Source organism: Artibeus jamaicensis, unplaced genomic scaffold (genome assembly GCF_021234435.1).
Source record: "Artibeus jamaicensis isolate MK-2021 breed Jamaican fruit bat unplaced genomic scaffold, CSHL_Jam_final contig_793, whole genome shotgun sequence".
Lineage (NCBI taxonomy): Eukaryota > Metazoa > Chordata > Mammalia > Chiroptera > Phyllostomidae > Artibeus > Artibeus jamaicensis.
In genome coordinates, this window is record NW_026521975.1 from 4,830,889 (window position 1) to 4,852,500 (window position 21,612).

General features: G+C 43.9%; 1 pseudogene; it reads right to left on the reverse strand.

Annotated features, from left to right (window-relative positions):
* Positions 1-1,852: 1,852 nt before the first annotated feature.
* LOC119064969 (uncharacterized) lies at positions 1,853-2,030 on the reverse strand (annotated as a pseudogene).
* Positions 2,031-21,612: the final 19,582 nt, after the last annotated feature.

A 21,612-nucleotide genomic window follows, 5' to 3' on the forward strand; every position in this document is an offset into this window, starting at 1 on the left:
CAATATAAAAATATCTTATTTTAATGCTGTTTGGAAGGAAGGAGGAGCTGCTGTTACATTCCATCCTCCATCCTAACTCTGAACCTTAAACTCTTGGCTATTTCTTTGTCTTTGATTTCTTCGTGCATTTTTTTAAATTTAACATTCCTTTTCTCTATGTATTTTGATTGGTATTTTTCAGACTCATTTGGAATAAAAGTTTTGTTTCTCTTTTACTCTCATTTCTTAAGACAGTTGTTTTCAGAACTCGGCCATTATGCTGCAAGGAAACTAGTCCATCGAGAGACCACACAGAAAGAAACCCAAAGCAAAGGACGTTTGCCATCCTTGTAAACGACCCTTCTTGGAAGTGAGTCCCTTTGCCCCAGCTGAGGCACCCCTGCTGACACCAGCAGAAGTCCCCACTGAAGCATGCTCAGTCACAGATTCATGAAGAAAAAATATTTCTTGGTATTGTTTAAAGCCACTGGCCATTTAAGGTGGATTTTTACAGAGCACTAACTGATTGAAAGCCTCAGGCCTGGTGCCCAGAAGTTTTGTGACTGCCACTCCCTGATCATCTAGCCCTCAACCCAGAAGTAGCCTACATAATGTTCTTTGTGTAGATCCAGTGAGCTCTTTGGTTCAGTTTTTGGCTACCAGGCTGGGTCTGTAGCCCTCCTTTTCAAAGTCTGCAGTTCTTTGTGAACTGTAGCATCTCAGGCAGCACTGGGTAGCTGAAGTAGATAAAAAGAGTGAGGGTTTAAGAAGTAGATAAATTGTGATCCATGTATATGAAGTTTCATATTGTTCAGAGGTAGAGTGTGGTGGTTACCTCTGGTAGGGAAAGGGGAAGTGGCTAAAACCATGACTTCTGTGGGTGCTGGTCACGTTTTGTTCCTTGATGTCCATGAGTGTGGGTGTTCGTTCGTCAAGCTTTTGAGTTGTGTCCTTCTCTGTGTGAATATTGTACTTGCATAAAACATTTAGGCCATGCTTACCTAGTCATCCCTATGCCTGGAACATTTCCCTCATACACAGCTTTATCTCAGGCCCAGGAAACAAAAGTCACTCCCTCTCTCTCCTGCGTGCAGGATCTTAGGCCCGGGCCATAGATTGAGGCCTCTGGGAGCACTGTGTTTTGCGGTTGGCGGTTGGAGTGATGGACACCACTGTATTCCTAAAGCCCAGGTGAAAGTTGGGCACTTGTTGATGTGTCATGAATCTCTTTAAAAGGGAGGAATGAAGGAACGAAGGGAGGAAGGGAATCAGGGAGGAAGGAAGGGGGTTGAGTTGTACAGAGGGAGCTGAGTACAGATCCTCTGTCTTGCAAATAGCCTTTGCATTTTGCGCAGCCAAGGCAGAGCTGTCTAGTCACCTGGCATGATGTCCCACAATCAGCAAGGTTTGCCACCCAGAGTTCTATCCTGGATGAACACTTGCAGCGTTTCTATGTGTCCTGTATGGAACCTAAAAAGTCATTCATGTATTCATTCATAAAGCTTCATGGGAATCATGACTCTGTGACACAAAGGCATTACCATCGTCCTGGAGAAGGGTACAAGGTAGGGGAGCTTCACTGACTGGAGGAGGGTACAGGAGCTGGGGGAGCTCACCACAGCCGCACTCCTGCCTACGTGACCAGCTGCCAGCGCCTGGCTGGGATGGAGGCCTGTGGAGGAAAGGTCACTTTAAAGCAGAGATGGGCGTGGTGAAGGAGCCGGTAGATGAAAGCAGGGCATGGATTGAGGAAGGTCCAGGGTCCTTCAGGAGGAAGATACTTGAAAGCACGTGCAGGACTTGATTAGAGAGAAAATAAGGGCAAGAAGCCACCTCTGCTTGTTTTCGATGACAGATGAAAACAGATGACTACAATGGGCAAACCAGCCTTTCATTTGTCTCTTCTTTTAGCTGCCACAATGGCACCCAGCTACCAGGAGCTTTCCTCTTGTACATGCTTTCTTTTTTAGGTGTGCCTTGCTTGCACTTTCTTTTTAAACTGATAAGAACAGATACTACACTTGATCTTAGCCAAAAGGCCGAGAAGCGATGCACTTTCTTTTTAAAAGTATGCACACTTTCTTGTGCCCTACGGAGGATCTTGTTTTGTAGCCTCAAATGTGAGTGTGGAAGAAATGTTAATGAGCGTCCCCAAGGGATGTGTGAAAATCCAGACCACCTGTGGGCAGCTCCCAATGAAGCCAGAAATGTCACCATTCCGAACTTATTCACTTGTGTTAGGAATTGTCCCCTCCCTCCTGTTTTCTATATCAGTGACTCCCAGGAAGAGACAATGGCTAAGTGACAGTGACTGTCAGAACTCTTCGCAGGCAGGGCCTGGATTTGAGAGAACAGCCCCTCAGAGGGGTCTGGATAAGGGAAAGACTGTCTGAGAGTTAGGGTGAGAGGAGAATAGGCTGAACCCCAGTTTGGCTGAGGGACAACTCTGAACAACCATAACTTGATAGCCAAGACTCGTGGCCCAGGCTGCCGTGGTGGTCCTCAAAGTGGGTCCCTGGGCCAGAGAATCAACTGGGAGCTTATTGGAAGTGCACATTGTGGGGCTCCAGCCCAGGCCTACTCAGAAGATCATGATGGGAGCCCAGGGATCTGGGCTTGAACAAGTTGTCCAGGTGACTTGATCCATGCTGAAGTTTGAGAACATTTAAGGGAAGGGCCATTTTTTTAATGAGCTCTCCTTTGCCCCCAACTTTCTGTCACTGGAAAAGAGATCAAAGTGGTGTTGGATTTAAGGCCACACACGTGGGATGTTTTCTGGGAATCTTTACCCCTGGCCCACTTTGTCATCCCATCACTATTAGCATCCAGGTTTTGAAAACCCTGAATTTGATTTCTAATTTTGGCTCTGCTGCTCACTGACTACGGGAACCTCAGCAAATTTCTTGACCTCTCTGGCCCTCACTTTTCCCATTGGTAAGATGAGGCTTACAATAAGATCTTAAAGAAATCATCCCATAAGTGTGTCACGGTGGGCAGGGGTGGGGCTGAGCGGATGTCTTCAGGCTCTGAGACATGAGTTGCAACTGTAATGTGACCTTGAACATTGCAGAAAGAACAGAGAAATATGAAAATATAAACAAGTCAATAATGAAGCTTCTAAGGCTGGTGAGTTACTTCTGCCCTGTCTGCCAAGGAGTATCACCCAGCAGGACAAGTAGTGGGCACTAGGTGGCCACAGCAGCCTTGGGGGGCTGACAGCCTGCAGCCCTGTTCATGGAATGAAGGAGAACACTGGGCTGGCAAGCTTCCAGAGGGAACCGCCCTGCATCCCCCGAGATTACCCACCCAGAACAAGATTTATGGTCATTCCATTTTCATTTATAAAACTGACAATATTCCAGCTGATAAACATTGATAGATAGGAAATTCAGCAGTCGAAAGATAAAAGCCACTGGCCGTGTGGCGGCATCCGGCCACCTTGCAAAGACGTCATCCATGCCCTTCACCCTGGGGAATGCTGACTACTATTAGATGCAATAAAGAAAGTTTAAGGTCCATGGGGATATGACAAGAGGGTTAAACTCAACCAGTAGATTCCATAGCTGGGGTTGATCCTAGGCAGAAATGTTTGGAGTCAATCTCATGAAGAACTACTCGGTGATCCTCATACAGCCACATGTGTTTGCAACATGGTCTGGGGACAGTGACTGTGATGGTTGTTGGCTGTGAAGTAGACTAGCCTTTTCATCTGCAGGTGGTCTGCAAAAGCAGTGGCCCTGGTTTCTTCGCAGGAGAACTTGCTCTGTGACAACAGGTACGTGAGGGGATTGGCATCACTTTTTATCTGTAGATTTCAAAGTTCTCGACATGAGTCAGTCTTTCCCAATACCTTGTAGAAGGTGACAGTGTTCATCTTTCCAGACAGGAGGACAAAAGTGCAGGCTAGGCAATGGCACCATGGGTCACGGAGTGACTAAGAACTCACCTGTCCCCGAGCCTGTGCCCTGAAGGTCCTCTTCACTAGGGCCCACTGACCACAGGGCAGGGAGCACCAGGGAGGAAAAGTAGAGTCTGGAAGAAAAAAGCCCTGAGTTCTCTAACTTTGGTTCATGAACTTGGTGCTGTATCAGATTCACCCATCAAGTATGTTAAAAATTCAAATTTTTCGTCAAACTAGTTTCTTTCTTAAAAAATGTTGCTTCAGTGGGCATGCATGAGGGTTAGAACTAGAAATCTGTATGTTATCAAATTCCACAGGGGACTGTGATGCACAACCAAATTTAGCTCTTAAGGTCAATAAAAAAGGCACTCTATAATTAATGTCATCTCAATAAGTTTAATCTTAAAAATTTAAAAAGGGACCGTGGGAGGAAACTGGGGATGGAGGGGACCGGGAGCCTCCGCAGATAAGACACCGGGGGCGTTTCTGTGCTCACCGCTGCACCTGCCTGGCACTCCGCACCCTCTCCGTGGGGGCTGAGGGCAGTCACGACTGGGCCCCACTTTCCCTCACAGTGTCTCAACCTGTTTGGGGGCTTGAGAAGCTGATTTTTAAAAAAATCCCTGAAAAACATTCACGGGCTCGCACAATTTATCATGTGACATCAGGAGTGTCCATAGGAGTGAGAATAACACTAGGGAAGGCAGATGACGACATCCAAGAATTTAACCAAAAATGAATAGAATCTGAAAGAAAACCCCTAAAAACACAGTGTTGGTCTCTTTTAATTCAACTATAAATAGTGCTTCTCAAGGCTGCATAGCCATTTCCAAATTTTGTGGTCCTAGTATATGAAAGAATTAAGAAATGCTTACATTAGACATGTCTCATTGCCAGTGACCATCAAGTTCCACCTCCTTCTAATGTTGCCTTTCTGCCCACAGGACCTGGAAACCCTATTCTCCCTGCTCCCTGGCAGCTGAATATGAGTTAGGCTACGTTCTACATATACTTACACATGACCCCGAGGGAAGAAGTGAGGGAAGAAGTGCCTGCCCTTGGTTACTTTTTGTAGGTAGATGAGGCTGCTACTGCGGAAGAATTTTCATTGTCCAGCTGCTGGTGTCCCAGGTGCTGGGAGTCATTTGCAAAAGTGGGAGCAAGAATATACCACCATAGCTTAAGTGCCTGTTTTCAAGGGCTTAGAACTCAGAACTTTTCAACTCACTAAATGAACTAGAGGAGTGGCCTCCGAGAATGACTTGCAGAACTTCACAGACACTGGGCTTTCCAGGGAGGCTTCTGCCTCTGCCATGGCCAGCAAGGTGGGGAAACCAGAGGTGTCATCGGGATTGCCGAGTTCATGGCTGCAAACCAGGGATGAGAAAGCTGGTGCCAGACACCCATGGAGTTGGTGACTGGCCTTCGATCCCTGTTGCTGAGCTTTAGTGACATTGCCAGCATGTTTTCATGACATGGCATGGAAATGCTGCAAAGAAAATCCTTATCACCTACAGGCATTTATGTGAGTGTATCTTTAAGGTCAAGGGCTGAGTTCCTGGATCAAAGGGTATGTACACCTTGATAGATATTGCTGAACTACTCTCAAAAGTGTTTTATGAATTCACTTTGCCACCAACATTTTACCTCACCTTTATAAACAGAGCAAAACCCAGGCATGACTTTAAAATATCCACTAACCTGGTCAGGTAACCGAGTGTGGTGGGAGTTCTGATGAATAAAAACAGGAGCCCAATCTGGTAGGATGCACACACACGCTACCCATCAGGCAGACAGCAGTTGGGTGAATGTTTACCGTTGAATATCAACTCTAGTGTACACAGTCTTTTCAATCTTTGGCAATATGAGAGGAGAAAAGTGATAGCTTATTGTTCCACAGTTACTTCTCTTTGAGTATTAATGATATCTTTCAAGTTTCTGTTTTAGATCTTGAATTTTAAAAAGTTACCCAAGGTATCCCAGCGTTAGGTTCAGCAGCAATGTCTTTTAAAAAGTTCATGTGAGCCCTGGCTGGTGTAGCTCAGTGGATTGAGCGTGGGCCTGCGAACTAGACAATCGAGGTTCAATTCCCAGTCAGGGCACATGCCTGGGTTGCAGGCCAGTTCCCAGCAGGGGACCCACGAAAGGCAACCATACATTGATGTTTCTCTCCCTCGCTCCTTCCCTTCCCCTCTAAAGATAAACAAATAAGATCTTAAAAAAATAAAGAAATAAAAAGTTCATATGAATCAAGCCTTATGGTAGGTTCTAGAGATAAAATAGGAGTTTCCACTCGTGAGGGATTTATGACACAGCAGGAAAAGACAGGCATGCACACACACATGCACACACATGTCATTTCCCAGGAGGGAGTGCCGGGGTATCTGTGACAAAATGAAATCATTGAGCACTTTTGAATATAGATGTGGGGGGAAATATAGTGAACACAATGTTGCTAAAGAGAGAACAGCTATCATTTTGGACAATTTATAAAAACCTATAATTTTAAAATGAAAAAAAATGTCCCCACACTGTGCATATAAATGTCTTATTTATTTAATGTATATGTTTTGGTATGCACGATGATCAGGACAATAAAATATTGCTATGTGTTTTTTCCCTCTTTCCTTGATAAATTTTATGCAAGAAAATTTCACATAGAAAGCAACTAAACAGAAGAAGACTCCTTCTTTCTCCTCCTTTCTCTGTTATCCATGTAGGCCTAAAATAGAGATTTAAATAAGATCTAGAGTCTCATACAATAACACTCCATGTGTCCAAGATAAAATGAAAATCACCCATCATACTAAGTATCATTTACAAATACATCTTCCATCGGTTGGTTGCCCTTCCATTTTGCTGATGGTTTCTTTGCTGCAAAGAAGCTTTTTACTCTGATGTAGTCCATTCATTTATTTTTTCTTTTGTTTCCCAGGGAACCATCATCACAATGAACATTTAGAACATTCCCAGCACTCCCCAAAGTTTCTCTGTATTTCCTTGCAGTCTATCCCTCTTTCTACCCTGGCCACTGAGCTGGAACTTTATAATAATTGGGGACAATTATATAAACAATGTACTGTTTTTTACCTGGCTTTTTTCACTTGGCATAATAAATTTGATATTCATCCCTATTGTCATGTGTGGCAGCAGATTGCTCCTTTCTATTACTGAACAGTATCTGTTGTGCAGATCAACCACATCTGATCACCTGTTGATGGACAAAATTGGGTTGTCTCCAGTTTTAAGCTGCTGTGTTTAAATCATGAATGAGTGCTGCATTTTCCCGGGGGCTTTTTCTGCAGTTATTGAAATGATTGCTTTTTTTCTACTTTATTAATATAGTGAATTACAATGATTGATTTTCCAATGTTAAATCAACTTTGAATTCCTGGAATAAGTCTACTTTGTCATAATTATAATAACAAACAACTTACTGAGGTAGAATTTACACATCATAAAGCTGATCATTTTTAAGTGTGGAATTCAGTGGTTTTTACTGTATTTAAACAGTTGTGCAGCCACACCACCATCTTATTCCAGACCATTCCCTGTCCTCTCTCCAGGCCAATCCACAGCCATTATCAGTCTCTCCCCCATTCACCCCTCCCCCATTCGCCCCTCCCCCAGCCTCTGACAACTACTCAGCTGCATTTTATCCCTAAAGATTTGTCTATTCTGGATATGTTAATAAATTAATCATAAATAGGTGGGCTTCTGTGTCTGCCTTCAGTTAAAATAATGTTTTTGAGGCTCTCCCATGTTGCAGCATGTATTACACTTCATTTCATTTCTTTTTATCACCCAACACAATTCTATTGGATGAATAGACTATAGTTTGTCCATTCATCAGTTGATTGACATTTGAATTTTTTGACTTTTCGGTTGTTAGGAAAAATGCTGCTATGGACAGCCGAATACAAGTCTTGTGAGGACATATGTTTTCAGTTCTCTCGGGTGTATATCTGGGAGCGGAATTGCAGGGCTACATATATTATAACTCTGTGTTTAACTTTTTGAAGATCTTCCAAACTACCATCCAAGTAACTGCACAATTTTGCATTCCCACCATCCTTGCCAATCCTTGTTATAGAATTTGTTGAATGTGGTCTTTTACTAGTATGTATAAAATGATATCTCATTGTGGTTTGGTTTGCATTTCTGTAATGACTAGTGATATTTAGCACCTTTTCATGTGCTTAATGCTCATTTACATACCTTTAAAAAGAAGATTTTATTTATTTTTAGAGAGAAGGGAAGGGAGAGAGAAAGAGCAGGAGAGAAACAGTGATGTAAGAGAGAAACATCGATGGATCTGTTGCCTCTCAGATACACTCCCCCAGCCAGGGACCTGGCCCAGACCCAGTCACATGCTCTGTCCAAGAATGAGGAAGGAACAGGTGACCTTTTGGTGACCTTTCCATATGCAGAAGCCACACCAGTCAGGGCTCATTTACAAATATTTTTTAAATCATTGCCCACTTTAAAATTGGATTATTTGTGTTTTTATTGTTGGATTGTAAGAGGTCTTTATACATTCTGGATACAAGTTTTTTATTAAATACATGATTTGTGAATATTTTTTTCTTTTATTTAGGTTGCCTTATCAGGTTGGTTTTTTTTTTTTTTTTTGGTGATGTTCTTTGGAGAACAACAATTTTTAATTTTCATGAAGACAATTTATCTAAGTTTTCTTTTGTCACTTGTGTTTTTGTGTCGTATCTAAGGAAGTATTGTTAAGGTCACTAAGATTTACTCCTAGGTTTCCTTTTAAGAATTTTATAGTTTTAGGTCTTAGGTCTCTGCACCACTTTCAGTTGCTTTTAGTTGTCATTTCTTTTGCATTTGGATGTCCAGTTGTTCCAGCACCGCTTGTTGAAAAGACTATTCTTTTCCCATTGAATTATCTTGGCATGCTAGTCACACTGTTAACTTTTTTAATTGGGTATTTTGTTTTTGCTCTTTATTGCTTCCTTGTTTCTAAGTTACTTTGGGTTTACTTTGTTCTTTTTTTCTGTAGCTCCTTATGGTAGAACTTTAGGTTTCTGTCTGAACACTTTCTACTTTCCAATAATAAGTATTTAAAGCTGTAACTTTCTCTCTAAGCACCATTTACATCACATAAATTTTGAGTTTTTCATCATCATTTAGTTCAAAGTATTTTCTAATTGTCCTTGTGATTTCTTCTTTGACCTGTTGTTGATTACTTAGAAGTGAATTTTTAATTTCCAAATATATGGAGTTTTTCTAGGTATCTTATTGTTATTAAATTCTAATTTAATTCTGTTTTGATCAGAGAATATACTCTGTACAATTTAAATTCTCTTAAATTTATTGAGAGAATAAATTCTCTCAATTAAATTCTCTCAATTTAAATTCTCTCAATTTAATTCTCTTAAATTCATTTCTAGTCCAGCACACAGTCTACCTTAGCCAACGAAGTGCACACTCTGAAAGGCGTGTGTCTTCTACAGCTGTGTGTTCTTGAGCACAGTGTTCTGTAAACATCGATGACATAGCAGTAGTTAATGGTGTTGTTCAGTTTATCTGTCTCTTTACTGAACTCTTTCGAGTGGTTCTATCAATCCTGAGATATTCATGTTCATTTTCATGTTTAACTATGATTGCGGGTTATTTCTGTCAACGTTTTTTTTTTTCAGGATATTGAGGCTCTGTTCATAGGCACATATACACATAAGATTGTTTTATCTTCATTTTTTAAATGTAACTCTTAATAAATCATATGTTATTCTTTACATGTTTTCTTTATTTTCATCTTTTATTGGATTAATTTATTTTCACTATATTTGGCACACAGTATTGTATTAGTTGCAGGTGTACAATGTAGTTATTCAACACAATAATTCTAGTAACTGTCTGTCACTTTTCATATTGTTCTCTCTTTGTGATATATTGACCCCTTCATCCTTATGCAATATCATCTGTCTTTGGGAATTTGGGGGGTTTTTTGAAGTCATTTTATCTGATATTAATGTAGCTACTCTGGCCTTCTTATACTTGCTGTTTGCATGGTATATCACTTTCTTTTAACTTGGCCATGTCTTCATATTTAAAATGCATATCTTATAGATAGCTTTAGGCTTGCTGTTGCATAGTTTGTGATAATCTCTGCCTTTTAATTGGGATATTCACTTCATTCAATATTTTAAGTAATTACTAATTTAGTTGGATTTAGGTTTACCTTTTAAAAATTTGTTTTCTGTTTATTTTTATTTTCTTGTCTATCCTATTTTATCCTGCCTACTTTGGATTATTTTGAACATATTTAAAGTTCTGTTTTACTTTATTAGTTTTTTAGCCATTTTTCCATGGTTGCCTTAGACTTAATGATATGTATCCTTATATTGATATTTTCATAACTTAGAGTTTACATATTGTACATAGTTTACATATTGTCATGTAAAAATGTACAATTGTATAGATTCATTGTGAACCTTACAAAAACATTTAATTTTTGCTTTTTATAGGAATAAAAATAGCTTCTAATATTTACTATTTCTAATGATTTTCATTTCTTCTTGAAGATTTAAGGGTGCCTTTGGTATCATTGCTTTTTGGAATAAGACAGTTCCTTTAATATTTTTTAGAGTAGTGATAAATTTTTGTAGTTTTTTTTAAATGTGAAAAATGTCTTTTCTTTCCTATTTAAAAATCTTTTAAGAGGATTAAATCTTTTCTTTATCAGATCTAACAAGCTATTAGTTTTATCCCATGGGTTTTTACCCCAGGCATTAGATTTTTTCCCAGCATTCCCATTTGGGTCTTTTAAAATGTATCTTCCAGGTCTGCCCTGAACGTGGCCGTGCTGTCCTCTACCTTTGTGTGCATATGCACTACAACTGTATTAAAGTTTCTGAAGGTTTTTAGAGTCCCCATCTACTAATTCACGATGTGGACCATATCTGAGCTCTGAGTCTGTGTCAACTGAATGATTTTTTTCAAAGATTTTATTTATTTATGTTTAGAGGGGAAGGGAAGGAAAGAAGGAGAGAAATATCAGTGTACAGTTGCCTCTCATGCTGGGACCCGGCCTGCAACCCAGGCATGTGCCCTGACTGGGAATTGAACCGCGCTTGTTTAGTTCACAGGCCCGCGCTCAATCCACTGAGCTACACCAGCCAGGGCTACTGAATGATTTTTGCTCCTGTTATGGGTTTTATTTCCCCGCTTCTTTGCATACATGATAATTTTGAACTAAGGACAAATCTTGTGAATTTCACCTTGTTGAGAGCCAGATTATTTTGTGTTCTGCTAAAAATTCCTCAGTTTTAGTGTGAGATGCAGATAAGTTACTTGGGAACAGTAATTGTCAGATGAAGATGACAATCTTCATTAGCTTCACTACTGACCAAATATTGAGGTATTCAAGGTTGAAGCTAATACTATCAGTATTAGCTGATAGTATACTATCACAATACTATCAGTATTAGCTTCACTGATCAAGCTGACAGAGGCTTTGGCTTTATATCTGTGTCCAGATGGGCTTGGTAAGTCTTCCCCCTTAAAACAGACAGTCTTACAGCCCAGTCACCCACCCAGATGGCTCAGAGTAGGACTCCTCCCTGAACCCCTCAACCATGGCAGTGAGCAAAGGGCAGATTTCCAAGGCAGAGCAAGGTGCCAAGTGGAACAAGCCCAATTCTTCCTCCAGACCCACAGATAAGTGAAATAATGAAGCCAAGCAGAGAGTACTCTTGAGTTTTTTGCATAGAAACAAGAGGGTGGCGAATATGTGTCTCTCCAACAAGATGGGTTTTAAAGCTGAGAAAGCAGGGGAGCCTGCCTACAGAAGAGTACAGAGTGAGGAGGGTGGAGAACTTGACCCAGACCCTGAAGATCACAAGCTTTAAGAGGCTGGGCTGGGAAGGAAGTTCTTGTGAAGGACATAGTGGAGAAGGGACCAACCGGGATGCTGTGGAAACGAAGGAAGGTGTTTCAAGGCAGAAGGAGTAGGGGGCTGTGATGACAGCAGCTGAAAGCCTAGGAAAGACGGGGCTCCCCACCAGCCCAGAAATACTGCGTGGCAGGATTTGGGCAAAGAACCTGTAGAGCTACACACTGGCACGCTTCTGACTTCTTCAGTTATGGGAGCATAGAGAATTATTGACCCTGAGCCTGGGAGGAAGATTTATGGGTTTATGGGCCCTGACATTTACAGTGCCCAGACTCTGTTTTGTTAATGCTGAATGGAAAACAGTTCCTGAAGACAAACACAAGTAAAGATAGAAGGCTACAGGTTCTTTCCTGTGGCTTATTTAGCTTCTCTGTAAGAAAGAGTAATCACAGATTTCCTTGGCAATATACCATGTCTTCTCAAAGCCCTCTTATTTGTCCTTTGGGTGTAGTTGGACAGCAGATGAAGGCAAATATTTTAACCTCATCCTGGAGGAAAAGGAGTGAGTTGAAGAGAAGCCAAGGGCCTTTCTCCTGGAATCCTGGGGATGAGGTGGTGCCCACCCTCAGCCCCTGGAAGCTGCTCACTGCAGTAGGCACATTGTGGATGGAACGTGCCTTGTGAAGCCCTCACGTGACAAGCCCATGCTTCAAACTCCTTGAGGGTAGGAACTGTATTTCACAATTGTTTCCATTCTTACAGTCATTAGCACAGCCTAGGACCTCAATTAATACTTTCTTGTTGGTGGATGATGTAAGTTATTTGTATATGCTTACGGGGAAGGTGTAAAAAATTTTGGATTTTATTCAGTGTATAGAATAAAGAGTTTTCAAAGGTACTGCACATGGAAGTGACAAAATCAGCTCAGATAGGATCAAAATAGTCCACAAAACACTCTGTGTTTTAGGAAGGAAAACTAGAAGAAATGATTAGGTGAACTGAAAGTTTAAATGGACCTAAGAACCCAGAAAACAATGGAACCTGTTGTCTGTCTTCACCTGAAGGGTGGGTTCTGATCCACCCATTCCTGCACTTGCCCAACAGAACCCACCCTGTCCTGAGTGTTATGCCAGGAATTCTGGAAGTTATGAAGTTGAATAAGAGGCATTTCCATCTTGAAGATGTCCATGTTCAAGTGAGGACACCTTGGAGGTGTCCCTGATCAAATCACACTTTGGATATCAAATGGAAGTAAATAAAAATTCAATAGCAACAGGAGAGTTTTTCTATGCTCAGATAACTCATGCTAAAATGCATATAGACAGGGATAGGCCCTAAAATTGCTAAACAATCTTCACAAGGAATAAAATACTGGGAGGAATCACTTTACCTCTTATTAAAGTCTACCATTTACTACAGTAACCAAGACTACCCATGTAATATAGTGGGACTTTGACAAAGGTGCAAAAGCAATTCAATGGAGGAAGCATAGCCCTTTCAACAAAAACAACAACAAACATCTCATGTCTTACGTAAAAATGAATCCAAAATCAAGTGCAGCCTTAAATGTAACAGGTAAATCTACTGGACTTTTAGAGAAAAAGAAAAACAGAGAATTTTTGGGACCCAAGTTTAGTCAGAGTTCTTAGGCTTCATTACGAAAGCATGAGTCATAAAAAGGAAAACTGATCAGTTGGACCTTCCCCAAATTAAAGATTTTGATCTGTGAAGGGCCCAATTAAGAAGATGAAAAGGCAAACTACAGACTGGGAAAGACATTTGTAAACCAAACATGTGACAGTGGATTAGTATCTGGAATATGCCAAGAACTCAGCATTAAAAAAGCTCGTATCTTCCAATTAGGAAATGGGTGGAAAAACAAACAGGCATTTTAAAGAAGGAAATATACAGATGGATGGCAAATAAACACAGGAAAAGACATTCAATAGCATTCATTAGGGAAGTCCAAATTCAAACCACAGTGAGACCCCACTACTCGCTTATCAGAATGGCTAAAATAGAAACAGTGACAACACCATGTCCTGGTAAGGAGGAGAAGAAATGAGTCTCTTCTACGTTGCTGGTGGGAACATAAGGTAGTACCACACTCTGGGAAATGTTTTGGCAGTTGGTTAAAAGACACAAAACATACAGCCACCATACCAACCAGCAAGTGCTCTCCTGGACATTTATCCCAGAGAAATGAAAAACCTAAGTTCACATGATATTCCGTACCCAAATTTTTGCAGCATTTTTATTTGTAATAACCCTAAACCGGAAACCATCTAGATGTCCTCGAATGGGAGACTGGTTAAACAAACTGGGGCATGTCTGTGCCAGGGAGTGCCACTCAGTAATAAAGAGGGACAAACTACTGACAAATGAAGAAAACCTGGACAAAGTTTGAGGGAAATATGTTCAAAATACACATTACATGATTCCATTGATCTGACATTCCGGAACTGATAAAATCAGAGCAAGGGAAACAAATTAGTGGTTGCTAGGACTTAAGGACGAGGTAAGGGAGGAGAGAGGGAAGCAATAAAAAGGTATGGGGGGGGGTTCTTTATGGTGATCGAACTGTCCTGTCTGTTGACCACATCAATGTCAACCTCCTGGTTATGGTATTGTACTATAGTTTTGCAAAAATGTTCCTATTGAGAGAAACTGAGTGAAGATATAATGGATCTCTCTGTGTATACTTTTTTCTTATAACTGCAGATCTCGATTTCACTTCCTATGCTGGGGTAGCTTTGGCAAGTGTCTTACATTCTTTGGACCTTGGTCTCCACATTGAGAAATGGGGATATTAATACTAGCTACATCACAGAGTTCTTTGGAGGAATACAAGAATCTACACATGGAAAGTATATGGACAGAACAGTGCCTGGTACGCAAGGAGGTGTTTGATCAGTGGGAGCCATCTTAGTACTCAGTGTGATGGGTGAGAACTATGTGACTCAGAGACTTACTGGAGTTATTCAGCTAGGCATAAGAATAGAGCCCGAATAAAAATTATGGGTAGGACCCTGGCTGGTATGGCTCAGTGGATTGGGAGCCAGACAGTGAACCAAAGGGTCCCTGGTTTGATTCCCAGTCAGGGCACATGTGCAGATTGCACGCCAGGTCCCCAGTGGGGAGTGCTCAAGAGGCAACCACACACTGATGTTCCTCTCCCTCTCTTTTTCCTTGCCATCCCCTCTCTAAAAATAAAGAAATAAAACCTTTAAAAAAGAATTATGGGTAGGAATTGAACATAGTGCATTGTTTAAGAAGAAAAGGCTCCAAGCCTGAGCCCTGGGCCTGAAGCTTCAGACTGTGTCCTGTAGGTGGGGACTGTCCACTGTACTCAGGGACCTGTGGACAGTGTGAGTGGGGGAAGGGAGATGGGAGTATGCCAGGACATCAGGTTGAAAGAAAGGATGAGAGGCGGGTCCATGCTGTAGGAAACTTTGCTGGCAACTTATTTAAAGAAGTTTGACATGAAAAACAAGTGGACAGTAGATGGGAACTTAAGTGTCATGCACAAATCCTTTTTGGGAAATCAAATATTATTTTGCAGTATTTATAATCCTGTATCTGGGTTGCAAATCTGGGTATAAAATAAGAATACAGAACAGAGTTGTAGTGTTTGAAGAGAGAATAAGAGTTCAAAGGAATAAGAGATTTATTAAAGGGAGCTGAGGGAAAAGTCCCTAGAAGGCTGTATCCTGCCTTTGGTGGTGGTCCTGACGTCACTGCAGATATGCAGGACCAGATGGGAAGAAGAGTTGGATGTGACTTTGGGGAAAGCAAGGACAAACTGGACCTGCGAGGATTAACTGGAATTCATGAGGACCACCTGAAAGGCATGGCGCCCAGGCGCTGGTGCTGTTGGGCACAGAGCTGCACACACACCTGGTCCAGGACATGAAACCTTCTAGCAGGAGACCAGGGCAGTTGCAGCAGGCCTGCCCCAGTGCTGCCCCATACAGGCCAAGGCACGCCGGCCCACAGTGCCAGTGTGCACAAGCAGCAGTGGCGCCTGGCCCTCCACCAACCCTCGGAACATGATCGCTGCGGCTTCACTCCACCTCTCAAAGCCGGCACACATTTTTCTTCTCTCCAACTCTAACTCATAACCATACAGGGAAGGACATCTGGGGAAACAAAACTAGCTCAGCTAAGCTGACGATGTATCATACCACTCTGATACATTACAGGCCAGTGTCACTGGTCACCACTAAAAGGAAGGATGGCACACTATTGCACACGACACATGAGGTCATTCTGTGCCATCAGCTACAGACTAGGGAACCTCCCAGTGTTTGGTTCGGATTCATCCAGAGCTCCACCACAACAATCCTTAGAACGTCCTGTCTCTCTTGTACCACAGAGCAGGGGAGGGGTTGTCGGAAGCATGGAGAAATTGGCATTCGCAGCACTTTGGGAAGCTCTGGTCACTTTGAAATTTGGTCACTGACCTCTGACCTCTGTGATGGCTTCTCCACGACTGGACTCTTCCAGCCAGCTTTCCAAAAAAGGGTGGAGGTGCCCTGTTTTGAAACCGTTCGGAGAAACGTGGATCGTGCAAGGTTGGATTACCCCCAGGTAAGAATGGGCATTGGTTTTCAAAGTTTCCGACGGGAATATGAACCTGAAATCTGTCCCGGTGTGATTGGTGGGTATCTGCCTAGATTAAAAACGGAGTTTGGGAGCAAATGGCTTCTGCTCCTGTCCGTCTTCTCATCTGTGAGGACTGTGAAAGAGCGGAGGCCCATGTACATAAGAAAGAAAAAAGCAGAGATTAGTTGGAAGGCACGGGGAAGCCACTGGCTCCACTTCCAGCATCTTCACCAAGGTCTCTGTCCATCCAAGGTTCCTTGGATCTTCCATGAAGGTGTAGAACCAGACATGTCTTGTTTCGACTGACATTAAGTTGTATAACCTAGAACTCGGTAACTCAATTAAGTTTTAAAAAAGGAAATATCTTTTAGCTACTAAAGTTTAGTACCTCAAACTTCATGAAACTCTGGTTACTCTTGTCTTCTTTCTCAAGATCACCCATCACCTAGGCACCTGATCAATAATACTATTACTATTAATAACAGTATTTCTTTTACAGATATCCATTGGGCCACTTAGCATTTTCCCACCCAGAAGCATAGCAAAACCACAGTTGAGTAGAGGGCAAGAAAGAAGAAGGAGCAGTTCCTGTTTCAGATCCGCGGTGGCTGGCTCCACTTTTGCCTAGGAGTTAATCTGGCCAGGGCGCACCTTCCCAGGCCAGTTTGAACGCGGCCCTAGGCTCCGTTCTCTGGCGCCCTCTGCTGTGAATTTGGCCCAGCCGATAGCGCTCCGGACTCTCACAGGTCAAGTGCAGCCTTACGGGCTGCTGTCACTGAGACCCACATTCCACGGTCCACAGCCTTGTGCACTGCTCAGAGGAGCAGTAGAAAGGCCTCGTGCGCTTAGTTTCCTGGTAGCTTTTTAAGGCCCCCTCCTTGGAATAAGTCCAAAAACCTGCCCTCAAAGAAGTCTGTATTTGTTGTTATCCTTCCCAAATGGGGGTCTTGTAGAGAGAATTTTAATTATAACACTCCGAATTATGAAAACAAAAGATATTTTTATAAGAAATATAAACATTGAATACGCTTCTCACATATTCCTACAGGGTCCCACTGGAGACAGATTCTTTCTGAGAATCACTGTTCTAGAATCTTCTCACCTGCCTGAGCCCCACTTCCCTATTTTCCATGGTCCCAACAGTCTTTCAGGCAGCACGTTCACCTGGGAACTACATGTGCTCCTGCTAGATGCGTGGCAGTGTGCAAATCACTGACCCTCTCTGAGCTCACGTACAACATCAGCTCCAGAAAGTCCATTCATTTATTCAATCCTTCCACTGAGTGTCTCCTGCAGCCGGGCCCTGGACTTGGCACTGGGGCTACATCATTGAACAACACAGATGCCTTCCTTACTCTTGGAAACTTACCACCCACTGGGGGAGCCCACCAGTACACCGATAAATGCACCAATGGTTGGAGTGTGCTGACGTAAGGAACAAGACACAAGGAGAAAGAACTGAGGTTGCAAGCTCACACAAAGGACATTAAAGCTGAGCCTGAAAGCTAAATGAGAATAAAGCAGGGAGAAAATGTTGGCCAAAGACTCTGAGATGGGAAGTTGTCATGAACTCCAGCAGAGGCCCTGTGGCTAAGCCGTCATGAGTGAGGATGTTGAGAACTAGGCAGGGTGCAGCCAGCAAAGCCTTAAAGACAGAGCTAATTGTTTGGATCCAATTCTAGAGTGCAGTGGAAAGCCATTGACTTTATTTGTCATTGTTGCCATGATCTGATGTGGGTTTTGAAAGGACCCCTCTGGCTGCTGTGAGGACAGGAGAGGGAAGGGAGGCAGAAGGGAGGGGAGGCTCCTCTGGTGATGGGTGGCCAGTGAGTTCCAGGCGGTAACAGTGGAGGGGTGAGCAGCCACACACAGAACATATTTTGAAGGCAGGATGGAAGGACATGCACAGAGGAAGAAGAAGGTGTCAGGTATGGCATCCAGGTCTCTGGCTATGAGGGGAAGGACTCAGGGAGGAGCAGTTCTGGGCAGTAGCCTGCCACAGTCTGCTCGAGTCAGAAGCCGCCGCATGGTAAGTGGCCTGCGGATGGATTCATGCAGGGGCGCTAGTCCTTAGGGAAGCTCACGTGGTGCCGAGCTTGAGTGTGAACAGCACTTGGTGACGGCATTTAGTGAGGAAGTCTGGTTTGATGTTTAGGACACAAAGGAAAGGAAACTGAAAAGTGTGTTCTGGAGTGACAAGTCCAAAACTTAAGTTAATTTTTAATTGTAAAGATAGAGAAAACAGACACCTAACTGTGGCAAAAGGGTTAAGGTGGAAACAGGATCTAGGAATGAGATGGGTGGGGAGACCAGGAGAAGGAAGGGTCCAGGTCAGGCCAGAACTTGGACCAGATTCTTGGCAGTCTTTTGAAATTGGAATTGACGGACACTATGTCACACTTTGGCATCAGTGCGATACTTCTGTTATTGTTTTCTTCAGGGCTACTAGGGCCCTGAAGTAAGAATAAACACTGGAGGCCCACAAACTATGACATCTAACCTCTGGGTGGTAGTTAAGATGCTCATAATATGAAGTGATCATAAATAATATAATCGACATGCTCATAATAATAATAATGGTGTTGCCACGATTCTAGTAACCAGTCAACTGAAGACTGCCTGCAAATAAGCAGAGGCTGAAGTGTGCTTGGGGGTCAAGCAGAACATTAGGCCGCTATGTCTCCTCTGGTTCCTGGGTCCTCTGTGGGCAGGTCGTGGAAGGGAAAAGAAAAGCCAGAGCCAGGAACTCAGCCTTCCAGATGAGTTCCAGATTCCCAGGGGCGCAGAGCTGCTGCTGGCTGCCAGGGGGATGTTCTCCCTCGGGTCTGTGGTCTCTTCAGCTTTGGCTCTGCTCGGGAATTCTTCCTGGCTATTGTGGCCATGCGCTGGCAGAGGGCGCTGTAACTTCACAGTTTCCAAAGAGGCCTCCTTTTCCAGCCCAGGCTGCCACCTTCGCCTTGGTGAGTTTCCTTGGCCCTGGGAGGATATGGGGGGAGGGTGCAACCCCAGGGCAAAGCTGACCGGGCCTGCAGAGGGCTGGCCCCCCTCATGGAGCCCAGAGGTGGGCTTTTGTGTTCACCCCCTGCCTGTCCTAAAGCTTCTCCTCCTCGAGAAAACAGATTTATGTTTGATTTTATGCCGTGCTACTTGGACTCCTAGCTCACGTGCTGCAAACCAAGCAAGTGGACTCATAGCAACCCTTTTGTAGTCCAGTGGGTGACCAGGGCTTCGGGAGGCAGTACCTGACTTGAGCAATTATTCATCACGGAAGCTTGAGCCAAAAAGGGGAGGTTCATAAGAGTAGGAGTGTGACCTTCTTCCTGTCCGGGGGCAGTGGCCGCCAAGCCCCAATCCTACTAAGCACCTGCAGCCTGGAGGTAAAACTCTGTCTTCTCCTTAGGTTTGCAAGCGGGGACCCTGCAGGCGTTTGCAGCCTGGGTGGAGGTCAGCCCCTGGGTGCAGTGTGTGCGGTGGGACACTTTCCAGACAAGGGATTTGTTTAGATGAGATTGCACTGAGGTTCATCCCCACCCTCACCCTGCTGGTGATGCCCTCCTCAGCTTTCACTCACCATCCATCTCTGCCTTTCCGCCCCTCCTTCTGCTGGGGCAGGGAGTGGTGGTAGCTGGGCTTAAGAAATACACCTACAGAAGCTCCAGGTCAGCTTTTTTTCATGGTGATAACCCGGAGTCCCCACTGGGTTGAGCATGGGCCACCACGGATTCTAGCACCAATGGGTCTCTCCCTTTGGAGGAGCGTGACTGCCACCTATGGCAGGCCCATGGAAGGCCAGGGTCCCACAGGGTGCTTCAGAAGAGAGTACAAAGTGGTACCAAGTGACCCATGTCCCTTTGCCCCCACCCACGGCCCTTCAGCAAAGCCTTGGTCAGAGAGTGAGGAGACACTACCCCGAGACTGGGGTGCCGCCTACCTCTCCACCTAACTGAGAACGCTGAATGGCTTTCTCCTTTTTTTCTCCCTTCTCCTTCAATAGAGTCCAGCAATTTAGCAAGCTCACCAAGCTGTGTCCTGCTTCATGACTAATTCACATATTTAAATGGGATCGGTCAGAGCCGGACTATTTGATGCCAGCCAAGCGCATTTATCAGGTCAAACTGCTCACAAAGGCTGGAGGCCAGTGTGGGTATGTGAGTGTGTATGGAGTGAATGTGCAGGATATTTATTTATTTTTAGTCTCAGATTTCAAAAGCAAGTGACCACATCAGAGGTTGCCATTGCTCCCAGGGTCCCCTCCCAAAGCCTGGCTTGCTTTGGGTCCTGCCTCCTCTTCCCATCCCTCTCCCCTCCCCCCCATCCCTGAGCTGTGTGTCTCTGGTGCGGCTTCAGAGAATGAATCTACTCAATTACAGCCCTTTACACGTGACTGAGCAGTTTCAAAGATGCCACATTTTATTATTTGGTGACCCCTGACATTGCAGGTGCAGATTTAATGGTGGAAAAGTTGAAATTAGCCAAAGTGAACTTTCTGCTCCAGTCTCAGCGTGGAGAGATGTTTGGGCCTGTTCCTCAGTTGGAGCTGCCCTAACTTTGCTCAGCGTGGAAGTTACCAAAGTGCCAGCCTTAGCCTAGTGCCCCCACCCCCACCCCAGCTGGATGGCTTCCAGGGCCAGGAGAGTGAAGAGTTAAACGCAGAGGTACTGGCTGTCATCCCGTTGGCAAAGGAAATTCGGTCTCCTGTTCCCCTCTTGGGGCGTGTGACGTCCATCACGTAGAGTGTGTAGCATCGGACTCAAGGGTAGTATCATGTTCAAGTAAAACGAGCAACCCTAAGTTCACGGCTTCCAGGCTGGTAAGTGTTGCCGCTACAGGGTCACCATTGATCCGCACACACTGTCGGGATGGATTTCTTGACTGGATGGCTCTTCACAATCAACACCCCGAACCAGTGACCCATGTGTGTCCAAGCTTGAGTCTCGCCAGGCGGGCAGCCTCCTCGCCCAGCCCAGCCTTCTCCAGCCAACCCACGGCTTGTTTCTCTCGGTCTGTTCTGCATCCTTCACTGGCATCTGGGGAAATAAAGGGCATCTTTCTGTGTACATCACAACAGAGAATAAACAGTTTGGCATCACCAGGCCTGAGTACCTTTGATGCTGGATTACATTTATGAGCTAAGACATGGCATACTTCAAAGGAGACCATTCATTCGAGCGACGATCCAGATTGAGCCAGAGGCAGGGCAAAGACATGGGTCCCTTTCATCAGTGATTTTATTTTTCTTTACCAGAAATTTTGGGTATCGGTTCAGTTAGCT